General features: G+C 45.6%; 3 non-coding genes and 1 pseudogene across 3 annotated transcripts; 3 read left to right on the top strand and 1 right to left on the bottom strand.

Moving 5' to 3' along the window:
• The first annotated feature begins 4,999 nt into the window (after nt 1-4,999).
• Nucleotides 5,000-5,150, top strand: LOC114636875 (annotated as a pseudogene).
• Nucleotides 5,151-13,238: 8,088 nt separating this feature from the next.
• On the bottom strand, nt 13,239-13,310 carry Trnah-gug. Its single transcript has one exon. It is a non-coding gene; the product is annotated as a tRNA-His (tRNA).
• Nucleotides 13,311-13,833: 523 nt separating this feature from the next.
• Nucleotides 13,834-13,905, top strand: Trnah-gug. Its single transcript has one exon. It is a non-coding gene; the product is annotated as a tRNA-His (tRNA).
• A 1,462-nt stretch (nt 13,906-15,367) lies between these two features.
• Nucleotides 15,368-15,439, top strand: Trnah-gug. The gene has a single exon. It is a non-coding gene; the product is annotated as a tRNA-His (tRNA).
• The last annotated feature ends 1,867 nt before the right edge of the window (nt 15,440-17,306 follow it).

The raw sequence follows: 17,306 nt of genomic DNA, 5'->3' as shown, positions 1-17,306 counted from the left end.
CCCCTCCTCCCTCCATAGCCTCCTTCCACCCTCGCAACCTCCCTCACAAAAGAAAACAAAAATAAAATAAAAATAAATTTGTTTTTTTTTGTTTTTTTTCGAGACAGGGTTTCTCTGTGTAGCCCTGGCTGTCCTGTAACTCACTCTGTAGACCAGGCTGGCCTCGAACTCAGAAATCTGCCTGCCTCTGCACTGGGATTAAAGGTGTGCACCACCACTGCCGGGCACAAAATAAATTTCAAAAATAAAGAAATAATAAAAGAATCTTACTGCTGAAGCTGTAGTGTATCATACAGTATAGCCTTTTGCCCAGACAGCTTTACTTGCGAATGAATGCTTATTGCAATGACTCACGGATCTGTTTTGAAGCCTCTGGCTTCTGCTATACTATCAATACTGGATCCTCACTGGGATGCCTCTCAGATGTCCTGCTGTTGTGTCATGGAGATCCTTCAGCTTTGGATCTGCAACACCGGCCCCTTCATGAGCTCCAGCAGTTCATAGACAGACTAGATGTTGGGGTGGGCCATCTCAAAGCCCTGGATCTGGGCCTGAGTGGTAGCTCACTTGGTCAGCCCGCCAACCCTCCTGTGCCTTCACCACCAGGGCCAGCTCTCCTGCTTTGCCCAGGTGATTGATGGGGCCTGCTCTCCTGTGTTCATGCCACTCCATCACGGCCAGCTCTCACATATCCATAGCACCAGAGACAGCTCTACTATGCTGCCTCTTTCTAAAAAAGGCAGACTCATACAGTTTATCTGCTGACGGGCTTCACACTGAAAGGGATAAACTCACAGAAAAGGTTTCAATGTAACTTCTATTGTTCCTTTACTAAAAACAAACAAACATTTTGCTTTGCAGTGACTCCTCTTAGTGATCAACCACCTACGTCTCATGGTAAATAATTAAATTTTTAAAAAAAGATTTGGAGTTTATAAAAGTGCCAAGTTGTTCTAACACGCCAGTTTTAATTGGCATAATAATGAGGTTTCCTCTGCTTTAACCCGTAAACATACATGATCGCACACATGTGCACACAGCATAAAGTACTCAGATATTAGCCAACCTATTATTTTCCATTCCTGGTCCTCAACTTACAAGGAAAGTCATTTTAAGTGACCACGCCCTTTCGTTCCTTCCTTCAGACTTCTCCAAGCCTTTTTCTATCTATAAAACAAACGTTTCTGCTCAGACCATTGAGGTATTTACTCTGTTTGATGGAATGAAGTGTTTCCTGGCTCTATAATCAAACAGGGGCTAGAGAGATGGCTCAGGTGTTAAAAGTGCACATTGGTCTTGCTGAGGACTTGAGTTTGATACCCAGCATGAACATGTAGCTCACAATAACCTGTAACTCCAGTTTCCGGGGATCCAATTCCCTTTTCAGTCCTCCATATGTTCCTCCATGCACTTGCTGCACACACACACTCTCAGGCACATACATACATACATACATACATACATACATACATACATACATAGTTTGAAAATGCATCATGATGGCTAATGTTATATTTTAAGTTTACCTGGCTGTGCTTAAGAGATTATAAAACAGAAATGCCTCTAATCGGTAAGGCCCGCTTGCCCTAGACAGATAACGTCCTAGAATGCTGGAACTTTTGTTTGTGTATGATAACAAGCCACGTGTTTTTGCTTCTGTAAAAAAGATGGGTTGCCCCAACTGCACAGTCTGTGCTTGATCACATGGGAGGCAGAAGGTATACAGGCAGGAAGTAAATCAGGATACATGTTTCTTCTAATTAGATGAAGGTGAGAAGTACATAGCCTTGTGGGTTTACCCTTATCAAACTGACTAATGGAATTTGGTGCCATCCTCTAGGTTCCCAGGTAAGGACATAGCAGTGTTTGCTTCAAATTTGGCTCAAAAAAATTTGATAGTGGTCTTAATCTCACCCCATGGGATGAACAGTATCTAACTGAGCTCCTTAAACTGGATGGTCATATTTTTATCCTTCGAAAGACTAAATGCCCATCCAGGAATTTGATGTAAGAATTGAAATAGAACATTAAGTCTGACTTTTAAAACACAAATTGGAGGTAGCAAGTTCTTTGCCAAAACCTCCCTTCTCAGGAAGATCTGCTGCTTCCTCAGAGGAAGCTGCTTTGTTTGCAGCACAGTCCTACAGAGGCACTCCAGGAGCTGCTTCTCCCAAGGATGAGCCTGGGTTTCAGTCCCTTTTCCAAACTGGACCTCCCCATGACTGGTAAGACTCATGGAGCTACCACTGCACATTTCATAAAGCAAATGGCTGTTCACATCCGTATTTTATGTCTACTGCATTCAAGAATTTATATATGAAATATTAGCAGGACATTTTAATTTAAATGAAACAAATTTATTGACCATTGTTTCTTAGACTTCTTCAGCCTTTGTCTCACAGCTACAAATTTCATACTTTTAAAAGAACATCAATTTATTCCCTACTACTTATAAAGTCAAATGTTACATTTTCTTCATTTAACCCAATTGGACTTTTTATAAATAAACTTTCTAATTTCTCTTACTTTAAATTTTTTCAGTAGCATGTAATAGTCTTTAATGTTTGTTGTCATTATTACCCCTTTTTCTTCAGAACATCATAGAATGTAGAAGGACATGCTGCACAGCATAGTTACACTGTGAGGTATCAGGGTGAAAGAAAATACTCCCTGGCATCTCCAGCTGGAAACTGCCTGCCATGAAGGTTGAGCCTGAGCCTGTGGGACCAGCCCAGAGCTCTGAGGCTCCCTGAGACTAAGCTCTGCATTGGAGCACTAACTAGGTTGAAGAGAACTTGGCAAAAGCCAAAATGTCTCACTCATGTGTTGTCTTGCTGAACCTTCCCAAAGTAACTGTCTCTATTCCTCCCTATCCCTATTTACAAAGATGGAGCTTTGAGAGATGAAAGATTGTGCCCAACTGCAATTAAGTAGAATCTTTCATACTGCTCCAGATAACTGAATACTTGCCCTGAGTCAGCGGGTCCAAACAAGCAGGTTGTAAACCTGCCCTCTGGCACTTCTGAAGATTTGAGGGCACTGGTTACAGATAAGGATTGATCACAAGGTATTCTGGCAAAGCACTCCTCAAACAGCCTTGTAACCAAGACAACCTAATTGATATTCCCATGAAACAATGGCAATGTGTAATAGTGGGAAGAGATTGATACTAGCCAGCTCTTAAATCTCCAGACAGCATCCATGAATCTATCCACAGGCAGGGTTCTCCAGAACTTTCCAATGTGATAACTGGTTGACCCTACCAACCTAGAAAGCTGCCTGAGAGAAAAGGAAATCTCTGTCTCTGACAGAGTACATGTATAAAAGCATGGAGAGGAGTCATGGCTGAGACAGCACATGTATTCAAGGGGAACAGCAGTGATAAATGAGAGAAACCAGCAGTCTTGAGAATGTAAGCTCCCTCTGCCTTTGTCCTTCTGTCCATCCTCTGACTTCCTCTCCCCAGTTCGGTCATGGTGAGTTTTCTCTGTTATGCAGTGCTGGGAAGAACTGTCTAGGACCCCAGGCAAGGCCTCTAACACTCATCTACACCTCCAGCCACCTCTGGCTCAACTAAAACTGCCCTCAAGAAATGGTCTGAAATCACTTCCCTTGCCGGAAGAACCCCAGGTCAGAAAGTTCCTCTGTGCCTTCTGTCCTCGGTTGTGGGGCAGTTGAAATCTGTGAGTGGGGTAGCCTATATCAATCAAGATTATTTCTCTAACGTCTGTGTCTAGCTCCTTAAATTTATAAAATAAAAGAATTTTGGAAGTCTGAGAATCCTTATCAGGACTGTAAAATCACACCCTGGGTCCAATTTAAGGGAGGGATACTAACCTGACAAGATTAGTGTCCTTCCGAAGGACATACCAGAAAGCTTGCTCACCCTAGGTCCCTTGCTGACTTTGTCCTATGAGGACAGGATGGTATGTGACTTTCGTCAGTCCATTTTATCCTATAAGGTCAAGGTGATGTGTGATATATGACACTGTTGATAAGCAGAAACTGAACCACCTGGTACCTTGACCTTTACCTTCCAACCTCAAGAAGTTACCAAAAAGCAAATACCTATTGTTTAAGCCACTGAGTGGAGACAGATCTGTCCTGCTGAGCACTGCAGCTGCTCTTGGCCTCTGTAACCCTTCCCCACCTCTAAGCCACTGCATTAAATGATTCAGTCACCCATAAAAGCAAAGAGATAGTTGTAAACAAGTTGAGATGTGGTGTTTTGCTGCCATGGCCTGAGCAGAGTGAGACACTTGCCTCTCTAAGATCTACACTGGTCTTCAGTACAGCTCAGTGATAGAGCATTTGATTAGCAAGCCTGAGACCCTGTTTCAGACCCCCAGCACTACGAATAAATAAACAAGTTAATTGTCTTTAAAATTATATTCAGAGACTCAAATAAATAGACATACTTAACCAAGATTTTAAAAGACAGCAGCAGTCCAGCCATGGTTGTGCATATCTGAAGCCCTAGCAATTTGGGACGTCAAGGCATCATGGGCTCCTGCAACTGTGACACCAGCCAGGTGAGTTTCAGGCTACCGTCTATGACTATGGTCCTGGTGAGATGGAGGTCCTGCCTTCTTATAGGTAGGTAGAGAGAAAGAAGGGAAGAAAGAAAGAAAGAAAGAAAGAAAGGAAGGAAGGAAGGAAGGAAGGAAGGAAGAAAGAAAGAAAGAAAGAAAGAAAGAAAGAAAGAAAGAAAGAAAGTGAGCGAGCCGGGCAGTGGTGGCGCATGCCTTTAATCCCAGCACTTGGGAGGCAGAGGTAGGCGGATTTCTGAGTTTGAGGCCAGCCTGGTCTACAGAGTGAGTTCAAGGACAGCCAGGGCTACACAGAGAAACCCTGTCTCGAAAAACCAAAAAACCAAAAAAAAAAAAGAAAGAAAGAAAGAAAAGGAAAGAGAAAGAAAGGAAGACAAATGAACAGATAGGTAGGTAGATAAATCAATGAGTGAATAATTAATTAGTTAATAAAGCTAAAAGACAAGAGCACACTTATCCAGCAACAGAAAGACCATAGTCAAGAAGGTGGCTTTCTCAAGATGAGGCCTATCACTTGCTCTTGAGATGGACCGACTCCTATGATTTCTCCACTGCCACATGATTTGTGATAATGGGTAACTGTATTCATGCTCTCCTCTTTAAATAAAAATAAATTAACAAATACCAGAAATAAAAGAGAAAAGCATAGGTACACGAGGGGTACAGCATCATAGAGATACTGTGTCCAATGGCCTGGGCAAAAAGGTTCCTTTGAAACTGGCCACAAAGCTTGACACTTTTTCCACTGACGCCAATCACCTCTTTTACTCCAAATTACTCTGCTTCTGTTTGGTTTGCCACTAGGGGTCGCTATGTTGTTTTTTTTGCCCATCTCTTGCCTGTGCAAAGCTTGGTTTTATCTCGGGTAAAACCACTTTCAGTTTAAGCAGTAGTCTTTAGTTCTGGAGATGACTGCTCATAACCAACAAAAATGTCTTTGTCCAACAACTCTCTAGACGCTTGTGACTTATAGAAGCTCTCTTCTCAGCCGGCCTCCATGGGCTCAAAGGTACCAGAAAAGCTCCTGTTGTTTATTCCTTCTAAACAGTTTATTTTATTGTTGTTGCTATTGTTACTATTAATCATCGTCATCACCGTCACCGTCATCATTATGTGTACATGGTGTGTGAGGTGGGGCACATGCCATAGCATGCATCTGGAGGTCAGAAGACAACTTTGTGTAGTTGGTCCTGCTCCCTTTCCACTGTATGTGAGTTCCAGGTATGTAACTCAGGTCACCAGGCTTGGGTGGCAGGCATTATTACGCACTGAGTCATCGTGCCAGGCCCCTGTTAAGTATCTTTTACTTAATTATATACTGCATTAGTTTCTTTTCTGCTGTGATAAAATACTCATGACCGGGCTAGAGAGCTGGCTCAGCAGTTAAGAGCACTGACTGCTCTTCCAGAGGTCCTGAGTTCAATTCCCAGCAACCACATGGTGACTCACAACCATCTGTAATGGGATCTGATGCCCTCTTCTGGTGTGTGTCTGAAGACAGCTGTAGTGTACTCATATAAATAAAAATAAATAAATCTTTAAAAAAAACAACACCATGAGAACTTACAGAAGAGTTTATTATCTGAGCCTGTTGTTCAAGATGGATAGGAGTGCATCATGTCCGTAAGAAGCAGGCATGGTGGGGAAAGCAGAGATTGTATCCTCAGCATCAGCAGGAAGGTAGGAAGGCTTTACTCTCAAAGTCCCGAGTCATGCTCCTCCTTCTAGCAAGGTAGGCTGCAGTGCCTAAACCTCTCCAAACCACACCACTGACTGGGAACCAAGGGTTCCAATGCCAGGGCCTAGGGGGCATTTTCTCCTAACCATGGTGCTGCTTTGCCAGTCTTGGAAGAAATAGATTTTATAAGTCAAAGGAGCTTATGTCCTCCATGTACACCCTGGAGCCCTGCCAACACCAGAGAACTTAGCCTACAATTACTTCCCATTATGGAATGAGTCATGTTCCTGTAAAATTCAAAAGTTGAACTCCTAAAACTCATACTTCAGTGACACGGCCGTGGGTCAGTCAACGGGGTCTGCAAGAGAGAGAGTGGGGATGGAGGAGCAGGAGAGTGGAAGAATGGGGCCAAGATCAGAGTGTCTGATCAAGTCTCATTGATTGAAAGAAAATCACAAGCAGGGGAGTGCAGCTGGGGACACTAAACAACAAAACATTTATCAGAGTGTGCTCAGCTTTTGTAGGCTGCTTGCAAGTCTCTTGTCAGGGTGGAAAAGTATCAACCTTCAAATATATGGCCCGAGATGGCTGCAAAGATGATAGCCGCTTTCTATTAGGAGTTGGCTCCCAACACTTCAGACCAGAGCCTATGGGGAAGGCTCTAAAGAAGTTAAAATGAGACCAATTAGGACTAGTCTAATGTATTCTAACAGGAGCCCGTATATGGGAATTGTATATCCAGAGAGATGGCATGGGTATGCACACACAGGAGGAAGACTGTGAGACAGCAGGAGGGCCACCATCTGCAAACCCCAGCACCAGAGACCTCTCCCATCTCCATTTGTAGCCTTCAGAACTGTCTCCCATTGAGGCACTCACACCACTGCCCTTTGTCTGGTAACTTTCTGATCTGTCATCCCAACACTTAAGGAGCAGTGGCAGGAGAGTCACAAGCCTGGGGCGGCCTGAGACATTTGACAGTGTGACTGTTCCTGTCATGACTTGATTCAGGGCTTGAGCATCCAAAGAAATTAATTCACAACCCCCAGCAGGCCCTTCACCCATCTGATTGATTCCACAGCAAGGTGGGAGATTTGACACACAGCTACCTGTCAGTGGCCCTGTCCGTGGTAAGGTGTACTTGTTGATGATGTGCAGGTAACCGTGGCTTCTGCGTTCATGACAGTGGTAGCTAGCTATGTCCTGTCCTGGAGCAGCATTTCACAGCACTCCTCCCTCTTTGCAGCAACTCCGTTCTCCCCAGCTCCTCTTCCAAGATGTCCTCTGAGCCTCAACAGGGGTATAATGATGTCCTGTCTACAGCCACACGCTGGGCCTTTAGTTCTCAACACTTTGACTAAGAAGCTCTGCACTGGCTGCTTCCTCCTGAAAAAAGACTCTTCTCTGGCTAAGTAAGGTTAAGAGTGGCAACAATCTACATCAATACTTAGGAGACGATCTGACATGACCATTTAGGAAAATAACAACAGCAGGTTCTGTCCTAGAACCTGTGGCCTGCCAGTCATGGGCCTTTGACCAAGATTACAACATAAGGCATCAGAGTGCCTCCTGTGGAGCAGGCCTCAACCCAAGAAACTGGTTATTACTCCGTAATGTTTGTCTTGACACCTCTTGCCTGGCAGGCCTGTGTTGTGGTATGGAAGGCCGAGCACTAGGTAAGGCCACTGAAGTCTTTGTCCCACCGTAGCTGCATAGCACCCTCTGGCCCTGTGTAAGATGCCCAGCAGAGAGGAAGCCTCCAGGTAGATTTGTATCTTAGTTAGGGTTTCCATTGCTCTGAAGAGACACCGTGGCCAAGGCAATTCTTATAAAGGACAATATTTAATTGGGGCTGGTTTACTGATTCTGAGGTTCAGTCTATTCTCATCGTGGTGGGAAGCATGGCATCATCCAGGCAGGCATGGCACTAGAGGAGCTAAGAGTTCCACATCTTCTTCCAAAGGCAAACAGACAATGGTTCCCACCTGACTAGGAGGAGGGTCTCAAAGCCCACTCCCACAGTGACACATCTCCTCCAACAAGGCCACACCTCCTAATAGTGCCACTCCCTGGGCCAAGCATATACAAACTACCACAGTTTGAGATTAATTATTTTCTATGTTCTGTAGCCAAAGTGACCACACTTGTCAGCAACATAACCTTACCATGCAGTCTCACCATGGAGGCTAACCAAGGCCAATGCAGTAGCTGGGGTTGGAGACCTCTGGGCCATCTCTGACCAGTAACTCCCATACCTTGCAATTTTCATGTAATAACCCATGTACTCTGAGATTGTCATTGTCCACCCTTGCAGGATAATTCTGTTAAAATTATTTTTGAAATCCTATTTTGAAATTAGCATCCTGCCAGGTGGTGGTGGCACACACCTTTAATCCCAGCACTTGGGAGACAGAGGCAAGTGGATTTCTGAGTTCGAGGCCAGTCTGGTCTACAGAGTGAGTTCCAGGACAGCCAGGGCTACACAGAGAAACCCTGTCTCGAAAAAAAACCAAAAAAGAAATTAGCATCCTAACTCAGTGGGCTTCCATTCGGCTTTTTGCACACACCCTTAGCACTGGTTAACCCGCTCACTCTCCCTTCCTCTCACGATAGCCTGCAGCATCCCCACTTAACCCTTCAGCCCTCCTCATTTCCTCCCACGTGTTCCCTGCTAGCCCTCTATGTTTCAATTGTGAGGTAGCAGGCTTCCATAGCGTGTAGCTGCCCGTCCCCCAGCACCCTGAACCTTTGTCCCCATCTACTTTTGGCCTCTCTCCTTTCATTTACCTATAATTTTCCACCCTCTCATAATGTGCTCCCAAATACCCCTTTCTGGCTTCCACCGTGCTCCAAGTTAAACACACAAAAGACTTGACGCTGGGACCCACAAATTCGAGAGAGCGTGTGACTTTGTCCTTCAGGACCTGAGTTCCCTTACTACAGGTGCTTGTAGTTCCTGCAAATTTCATTATTTTGTTTTTCCTCAGAGCTGACTGGTGCTCCATTATGCATACGAGCCACATTTTCCTCAGCCATCCATCTGTTGACGGACATCTCAGCTGACTCCACTCCCTGGCTATTACGAATAGGACAGCTCTAAACATGGATTTGCACGTGTCTCTATGGTAGGATGCAAAGTCCACTGGGTGTGTGCCCAGGAGTGGTGTCGCTGGGGCATGTGGCAGTCCTGGTTGTAGGCCTCTGAGACACCTCCAGGATGATTTACAAGTGTGCTGCCCTATCTACACACACTCCCCTCGCGTCACGCCACACCAGCAACTGTTGTTAGGAGTGTTCCTGAGAGCCGCCTTTCTGACTGGAGAGACATGAAATCGTAAGGTAGCTTTACCACACTGACCTTTTCTTACTCTGTGGCAGAAAGCTTCTTCCAATTGGTCACTTCTAGAATAATGTCTGGAAACCACTCCCTGCTATCTTCCGGTCTCAGGAAAAAGTGTCAGGTCTTGGGACAGGAATCAAGTCCCACAGGAACTCCTCGAGCCCTCTTTCTAATGAGTGTGGGAAGATCTAGAAACAAGAGGCCAGCTGACGAGGGTGTCTGTGCTAGTCACTTGACCTGAGCACATGTCAGGTGACAAGTGCAGCTGGAAAGTTAACCACTCTGGACCACAGCTTTGTAGTCCTGCCATACTCAGTACTGTAAGAGCAAAATGAGTCTCGTTTGATGAGTGATGGAAGGAGGGGAAGAAGAAAAGGGAGGGGGAAGGATGAACTTGAGTGTGGACTTTCCAGAGAAGCCCGAAGGATGCCTCAACTAAATCAGATGTGTCTCCCAAATTAATTGACTCTCCTACAGTTTCTGCTTCCTAAGTCAACCGCTTGGGATACAGCGCCTCCTAGTGGAGACCTAGGTCTGCTGCTGGAAAAAAAACGTAAGAGCTTATGAGAAACCTGAAGGAATTCAACCAAAATGGAGACTGCTGGAGCTGGGGTGTACGCTGAAGGAACTCTTAACACCGCCTGCTTCTTTGCGGGCGCTCCAACCTAGGAAATGTGGTGTCTGATGACAACACTTATAGAATAAAACAAAAACAAAACAAACAGTTTTTAAAAGTGAGAGCAATGAAGGAGGGTGTTGATTGGCCGCTGAGTGTGCCAATTGGGTCATGGTGACGTCATCCCAGGCCAGGCTCTCTGGGACTCTGGCTCTCACCATTGCCAGCCCAGAAACCTCATCACCCGAGATAAGCAGAGGAAATGAATCCCACCAACCGTGCCCAGGAGTCTAAACAGTAAAGCCACAGTAAGGTGCACGAGCCAGGCCAACAATTCAGAGGCTTGTGCACAGCAGTGCTTGCTCCTGCCTGAAGGCAAGTCTAATAGGCAGGCAAGTCACTACATCAGACTGATCTGTCACCCTGAAATCAGAGCAGGAAAAACTGGCAGAGTACCTTAAAAGAGGCTAGGTTGACCCTTCTCCAGAGTGACAATATTCCTGTCCAGAAGGCCAGCTATAGGCCAGAGCATCCTCCTGCACCCCACTCTATCCCACCCCACTCCCAGGCTCTCCAGCACCTGGGTCACGCTACATTTCCTTAGCTTCCTTCTGCATTCCTAGCTCCAGATATGGGTGAGCAGTGGGGTACCTCAGCTTTTGTTTCTGAGCTGTGTTTTCTTAACTGTTTTACTGTGTTCCTAGAGAGTTGAGAGAGCAACGGAAAGCCCAGTAAGGGAAAACTAGTTATTTTGGCAACAGGATGAAATCTCTTATCTGAATGGAGATCAAACATTTCCAGCTACCCAGAAGGTGAGACAGTTTGTCAATCATCTTGCCAAGAGACTACCCCTAGGAAGGCTCACCTTAAACCATGCCAAAGAGACAGGTGGGATAATTATCTCTTTAACAAAATGCTATACTTTAGCTTCCCAGAATTCCCAGCCCCACTATAGTCCCTACAAGCTGCTGTGAGACCCTGCTGAGTCTGCTCACCTTAATGAGTCCTGACTTTAAAAAGTGTAACTATTTCCTTTGGCTTCTTTCTTGGCTATTTCTTTGCTTCCAGAGCCTATAAATGCTTTTTGCACTCTGGTAGTTGGGCTTCCTTACTCTGCCTCTGATGCACCCATCTTGCTGGCTTTACTCAAATGGCTTTTCCCTTCACATGTCATTCTCCTCCTCTGGGCAGCTTCTAAGATTCACAAGTTGCCTGCCCTGGGGAAGTTTTCCTTTCTTTCTTTCCTTTTTTTTTTTTTTAACTCTATGAAATTGTCCCCTTTGAATAAACTTTTGCTTCACTTTCAAATTTTTCCTGCCTTTGACTTAATTGACAGAGAAAATGGACTGATTCCTGCACCCCTAAGTAATACCAGAGTGACTGCCCCTTCCTCTTTGGTCATCCAAGCAAAAGAGCAGCTGTCTTGACCAGGTCAGCTGGGCCTGGCTGGAAGCAGGTATCTATGACTGAGCCAGAGGACAGTTGCTGTTCTCTCAAAGGAGGGATGGCAGGAAGGGTCACTGGACTCTCTCCCTGAGATTCCAGCCACTCTTCCGGGCCACCTGCATGTCATTCTGCTCAAATTGCATGTAACCTCAGGTCTCCAGAGACAATACAGTGTACATGCTGGGAGAGGTTGATTGAAGTCACTGACTATGTGACTGTGGGAAGAAGTCATCTTTCTGGGTGAAGACTTTCTAATATGGCCACTTTATGGTCACCTGTCAGTAACCCCTCACTCTGACTCTGTTAGTAACCAACAACCTTCTAGTTCCTGGGGGGACCTTTGATAGAACTGTACTTTGGTTTGCTATTGGGACCTTAGAGGGGGATGTGGACATAGTTTATGTCTCCCTGAAAAAGGAATGTTTGCAACTCTCCCAACCTCCATTCTGGGTGCAGCTCATAGGACCGGTGCTAGCAAAGCCAGCCCAGGAACAGCTGCTGCAGTCCTAGTGACTAGTCCGATGGGTTTGGTGATACTCATTTCCTAGATACATAACTGTTCACACAAAGCATGATGGGCTTTCACGTTCACCTACTGTATTTTGTTCAGAACACTTGTAAGGTACAAGCAGTCCTGTTGTGTGGCTTTAAACTCACCAAATCTTGTAGAGTGTTATGAGACCTAGGGAAATTACCGAATGCAAGGGTGGTTTTTGTTGTCTTTTGTTTGTTTGGGGATTTGGGGGGAGGAGGCTTCAATGAAGTCTTAATTCTCTACAGTGTTCAGTAAGTAGTTTCTGATGGATTGTGGGTGAAAGGAACCCCATTACAACATTCATCTTTCCCAGGAATGTTTCCTGAGTTGCTTTGCCATCCCAGAAACCCTGCAAGGAGCTGGAGAAACTCATTCTTCTCTGGGTCTTCTCCAGGACCTCTCCGGGTTCCTTTCTTGACAGCCACACAGACACCATCACCTGCTCAAGACCCGGGTCGAAAATTCACTTCCATTTGGCCTAATGCCAAATAATAGACCCGAATTTGTGGAGCTAGGTTTTTTTTTTTTTTAAGAGCACACAAAACAACGTGATAATGTGCTTTAATCTGAGGTAGACTGGGAAGAGGAGACAACACCAGCACCCAGGAGGCTATCTTAGCATGCCACAGTGACCACAAGAACTAGTCCCTTCAGTATGGTAGTATCTTTCATTTGTCATATGATCTGAACCAAAAATAGTTCGGTTTGTTTTCCTACCTACCCGACACTAACCCCTAATTTTCGCATTGTTTCTATAATTCCTACGCCCTTCGTGATGAAATCAAGTCGTGTGAGGCTTTTAAAGGACTAAAATATGATTTAACTTATTTAAAATATGACTTAGGAAAATAAAAGTATCTCGCAGAGATATTAACAAAAGCAAAGTACCTAAACCGACAGATTTGTAACATCAGTTGCGCATATAGTATGGTGTTTCTGAGAATTAACCACGTATTATATATAATGCTTTCAGCATGAACAACAGGGAAGAGCAACAGAATGAGCCAGTCATTACGACTTTACCATTACTCCAGTACTAAAAAGGCGCCCTTGCCGTACCATTGTTGCCACAATGCCGTGACTCGGATTCGAACCGAGGTTGCTGCGGCCACAACGCAGAGTACTAACCACTATACGATCACGGCGAGCTACCGGAACGCCACACTACAGCTCGTAGCCAGTGCGGCCCTTGAGACAGCGACGATGCATTTCCTGACATCCCTTTGCTGCTGTATTTCAAGGGCCCCCAGCTGACCTTAACGATTGGCTACAGTCTTCTTGAGTTTCTGCTTGGCTTGGAAACGCACCACAAAAAAGACGGCCATGAAAATGCCTGGCAAGGCCAGGTTGGTGGAGCCTGGGAACGTAAAACTCGGGACGTTAGAGGCCAGCCTGCCCCGAATCAGACCCTGACTCAAAAGAAAAAGAAAAGACAAAGAAAAAAGAGGCCCAGTCCGCCGCTGTTAGCACTGCTGTGAAGCGGAGGGCTTCTTTCCGCCAGCGCGCAGATCTAGCCAGAGAAACCAAAGCGCCTGCGCACACTCGTAAGTCCCGCCGTTGATGATAGGCGGAAACAAACGCCAGCAACTCAATGACGTCGAAGGGGGCGGGGCATCCAATACAGAAGAGCTCAAGTAAGGAACCCTGACCCTAGGTTCCCGGTAGCTCGCCGTGATCGTATAGTGGTTAGTACTCTGCGTTGTGGCCGCAGCAACCTCGGTTCGAATCCGAGTCACGGCATTGTGGCAACAATGGCACGGCAAGGGAGCTGCGTTTTGTTCTTCGGCTCCATTTTAATACGTAGTTAACGTTGTAAAGAGTGGACCTCAAACAAGTGACAGAAGAGTTTACACAAGCGCGGGCTAAATTAAACTACAGGAGCATAGAGGCTTCCAGTTTGTTATGGGGATGGTGTTTACACCATAAGTACATAGAATTGCGTCAGACAGAAAAGTGATATGTACAAATATTACTGTTTTCATAAAAATACGGTGGTTTGTCTTAGTCTCCTATACATCTTTGACTTTTTACAAATTTCCATCAAAGCACTGGAGTAGACGCCGAAGTGATGAAAAGAAGAGGCTCCGCAGAGGGTGTAACCTTTGAGAAAGCTTTTACAAGTAGAATGGGAATCTGTCAATCGGCAATTTAATGTACAAGAGGTTGAACGCAGTCATGAAAAGGCACTGTTGTGATTCCTAAGTGTTCTCCCTGGGTCATTTTTAGGCCCTGCCCGCTCCCACAGTGCTCTAGGGCCTGGCTTGGCTGACAGCGCTCCTCAAGAACCTGTTGAGTGAATAGGCGCCAGTAGTTGAAGGCGGGAGGCGACACTGAAAGCCGCGTGAACAGGAAAAGCAGGCGGATGTCATGCAGTCTGGGACGTAAAGTAGTGAAAGGATTTGGTTGGTGTTTAGCGAGACCTCTGGTGGCTCTGCAGGGGAGGGTAAAAGGCGACCACTTTGAACTCTCTTGTCAGAAACCACTGGCACATTCTTGGTTTAGCAAATATTACTGCCTCTCTGTGGAAGCCGTCACAGGCCATGTGGGCAGGAGCGCTGATGGACAAGAAGAAAACCGGACGGAGTCCCAGTTGCCGCCCAGTGGGGTCAGAAGTGGGCGCAAAGCCGAGCGGGAGCATCAAGGAGAGGGGATTTAGCCATCCAGGAGTGGGAGAGACTGCAAGAAAGAGGGAAGTCACGGGAGCGGAAAGCCGAAGCTGACAGACATTCAGTTGAACTCTGTCCATACAGCTAACTCAGTACCCAGGCCATCCGCACTCTCTCTCAGCAAAGGTCCCGAAGGGTCGCTGCTAGGGGTGGGGGAGGATCTGCAGCCAGGAGACTCAACGGGGAACGACCCTGCAGGCCCGAGAACCGCAGTCCACCGGCAAGGGTCCAGGCACTGGAGACCGGCTTCCCCCAGACAGTCACCTCGGGTTCCCGGATGCTCAGGAGTTCTCCGGCCAACAACTCTCCCACCTCCAACCCCCCATACCTCTCGCAAGCGACGACTTTGCCCCAGACTAAGGAACCAAAGTGAAGCCTAGTTAGCAGCAAGAGCGCAATGCGCCTGCGCATTGCAGGCTATGATAGGTTGGAGTCCCGCCCAATAGATGGGTCATTTAGTGACGCAGGAAGTGGGAAGGCCTATGAGTATTGAAGAGAATATTCAGAAGAAGAATATTACAGGTCCCTGGTAGCTCGCCGTGATCGTATAGTGGTTAGTACTCTGCGTTGTGGCCGCAGCAACCTCGGTTCGAATCCGAGTCACGGCATTGTGGCAACAATGGCACGGCAAAGGGTTCCTGTCTTTTTCTTGGGTTTCCATGTTTTTACAAGATCCACTGTTGATTTTTTTTTTTTCTTTCTCTTTGAAAATTGAGCTTCTCCAACGATCGCTGCATCTAAGAATTCTTTAGCGCTCTAGCTACGGCTTCAGATCGAACAGTTTATAATCCCTTCCTTCTGAAAAACCGTTGTCTAAGCCATTCAACACGATCGAAACAGCGCCCCTGTGACCTTGTAGAGATTTCCCGCACCTCCGCTTTTATTTTTATAAATCTCATCGTTCGTTTGTAATCACAGACTGCATGTGCCCAAGTCTAACCGAAACGTTCCTTCTCATTCTTCACATCATCCACCAATTATTACCATTTTCCAGTGCCATTATCTTGCCATGATAGTCCTAGTGTAACAAATACTTATGGGAAGATATTCCTTTTCTTACATAAAATACCGCCACCTCGAACTCCCTCAAAAATGATGATGTGAGAATAGAAAGCGAGGTACTCACACTAAGGGAATCTCCATCCATCTGGAGGCCTGTCTTCCTCGCATCCCCCGCCTCCGGTCCCTCCTTCCCATCTAGTACCAGCAGGGAACAGTTTAATGTGGTAGAACAGAAGAAAGAGATGATCCATTAAGATCCAAATTTGGAGACTAGAAGAGGAAATGGTCTGGGCAGTCTACTTGAAAGTCCTCCTCTCTCGTCTCTTATTGCCAAGAAAGATATAATAGAAGCAAAGCCACTAAAGTTAGAAAAATGCAAGCGCATTGCAGGCAGGATTCAATGAGTCCTTTTTGTTGAGTGTTTTACTTTTGGCTTTTGTTTTTGTTGCTTTCACTCTTTTAGGCTTTTTGTTTTTAAGATCTTTTTTTTAAAATTTAGTTTTATATGCATTAGAATTTTGCTTACATATATACTGCAAACCCAGGAAGGTTAAAAGAAATTGGCAGACACCCTAAAACTGGAGCGCTAGGACTGAACCCGGACGTTCTACAAGAGCAGCAAGATCTCCTAACCCCTAAGCCTTCTCCTCAGGAGCTCACTGTGATTCTTCTGCTTCAGTCTTCCCAGTGCTGGGATCACAGCTGTGCACCACCATTTGGATTTACTGACTAAATCTTGACCGTGATTGTGCCCCAAACACACACACAGCTCCACCTAAATTTTTAGTTGTTTTTTTGATGTATGAGTCTCATATAGCTGAGGCTGGCCTTGAACGCATTTGATTTGGCTGTCAAAGTTGCCTTGGGATTCTCCGGCCCCAACCTCCCAAGTACTGAGATTGCAGGAGTATGCTACCACACTAGCTCCATAAATGAATGAACAGGGTTGGTTTTTGGGTTTGGTTTGTTTGTTTGTTTGTTGGCTTTTTGGCTTCTGCCTCCCCCAAAGATCTTGCTTTGTTCCATAGCGAGGCTAGCCTCAAGCTCAGTCCTTGAGCTTCTAAAGTAGTTGAGATTACAGATATAAATGCCTAACTTCAGGGGATTTCTTATAGTCATATTTAAATGAGCAGCAAGGTTTGCTTTGTGATTGCAAGATTTAGCCTTACGTTATGTTCTTTCAGTATAGAATCACATTATTTTCATATTAAAGAGATAGTCTAAAAATAAAATGAAATAAAAAATAAAATAAAGGGGCTGGAGAGATGGCTCAGTGGTTAAGAGCACTACTCTTCCTAGAGGTCTTGGGTTCAATTCTCAGCAACCACATGGTGGCTCACAACCATCTGGAATGGGATCTGATGCCCTCTTCTGGTGTGTCTGAAGACAGCAACAGTGTACTCAGATAAAATACTCAGAGAGAGAAAGAGAGAGAGAGAGAGAGAGAGAGAGAGAGAGAGAGAGAGAGAGAGA

Source organism: Grammomys surdaster, unplaced genomic scaffold (assembly GCF_004785775.1).
Source record: "Grammomys surdaster isolate TR1022 unplaced genomic scaffold, NIH_TR_1.0 124988, whole genome shotgun sequence".
Classification (NCBI taxonomy): Eukaryota; Metazoa; Chordata; class Mammalia; order Rodentia; family Muridae; genus Grammomys; species Grammomys surdaster.
This window is presented reverse-complemented; position numbering and strand designations above follow the sequence as displayed.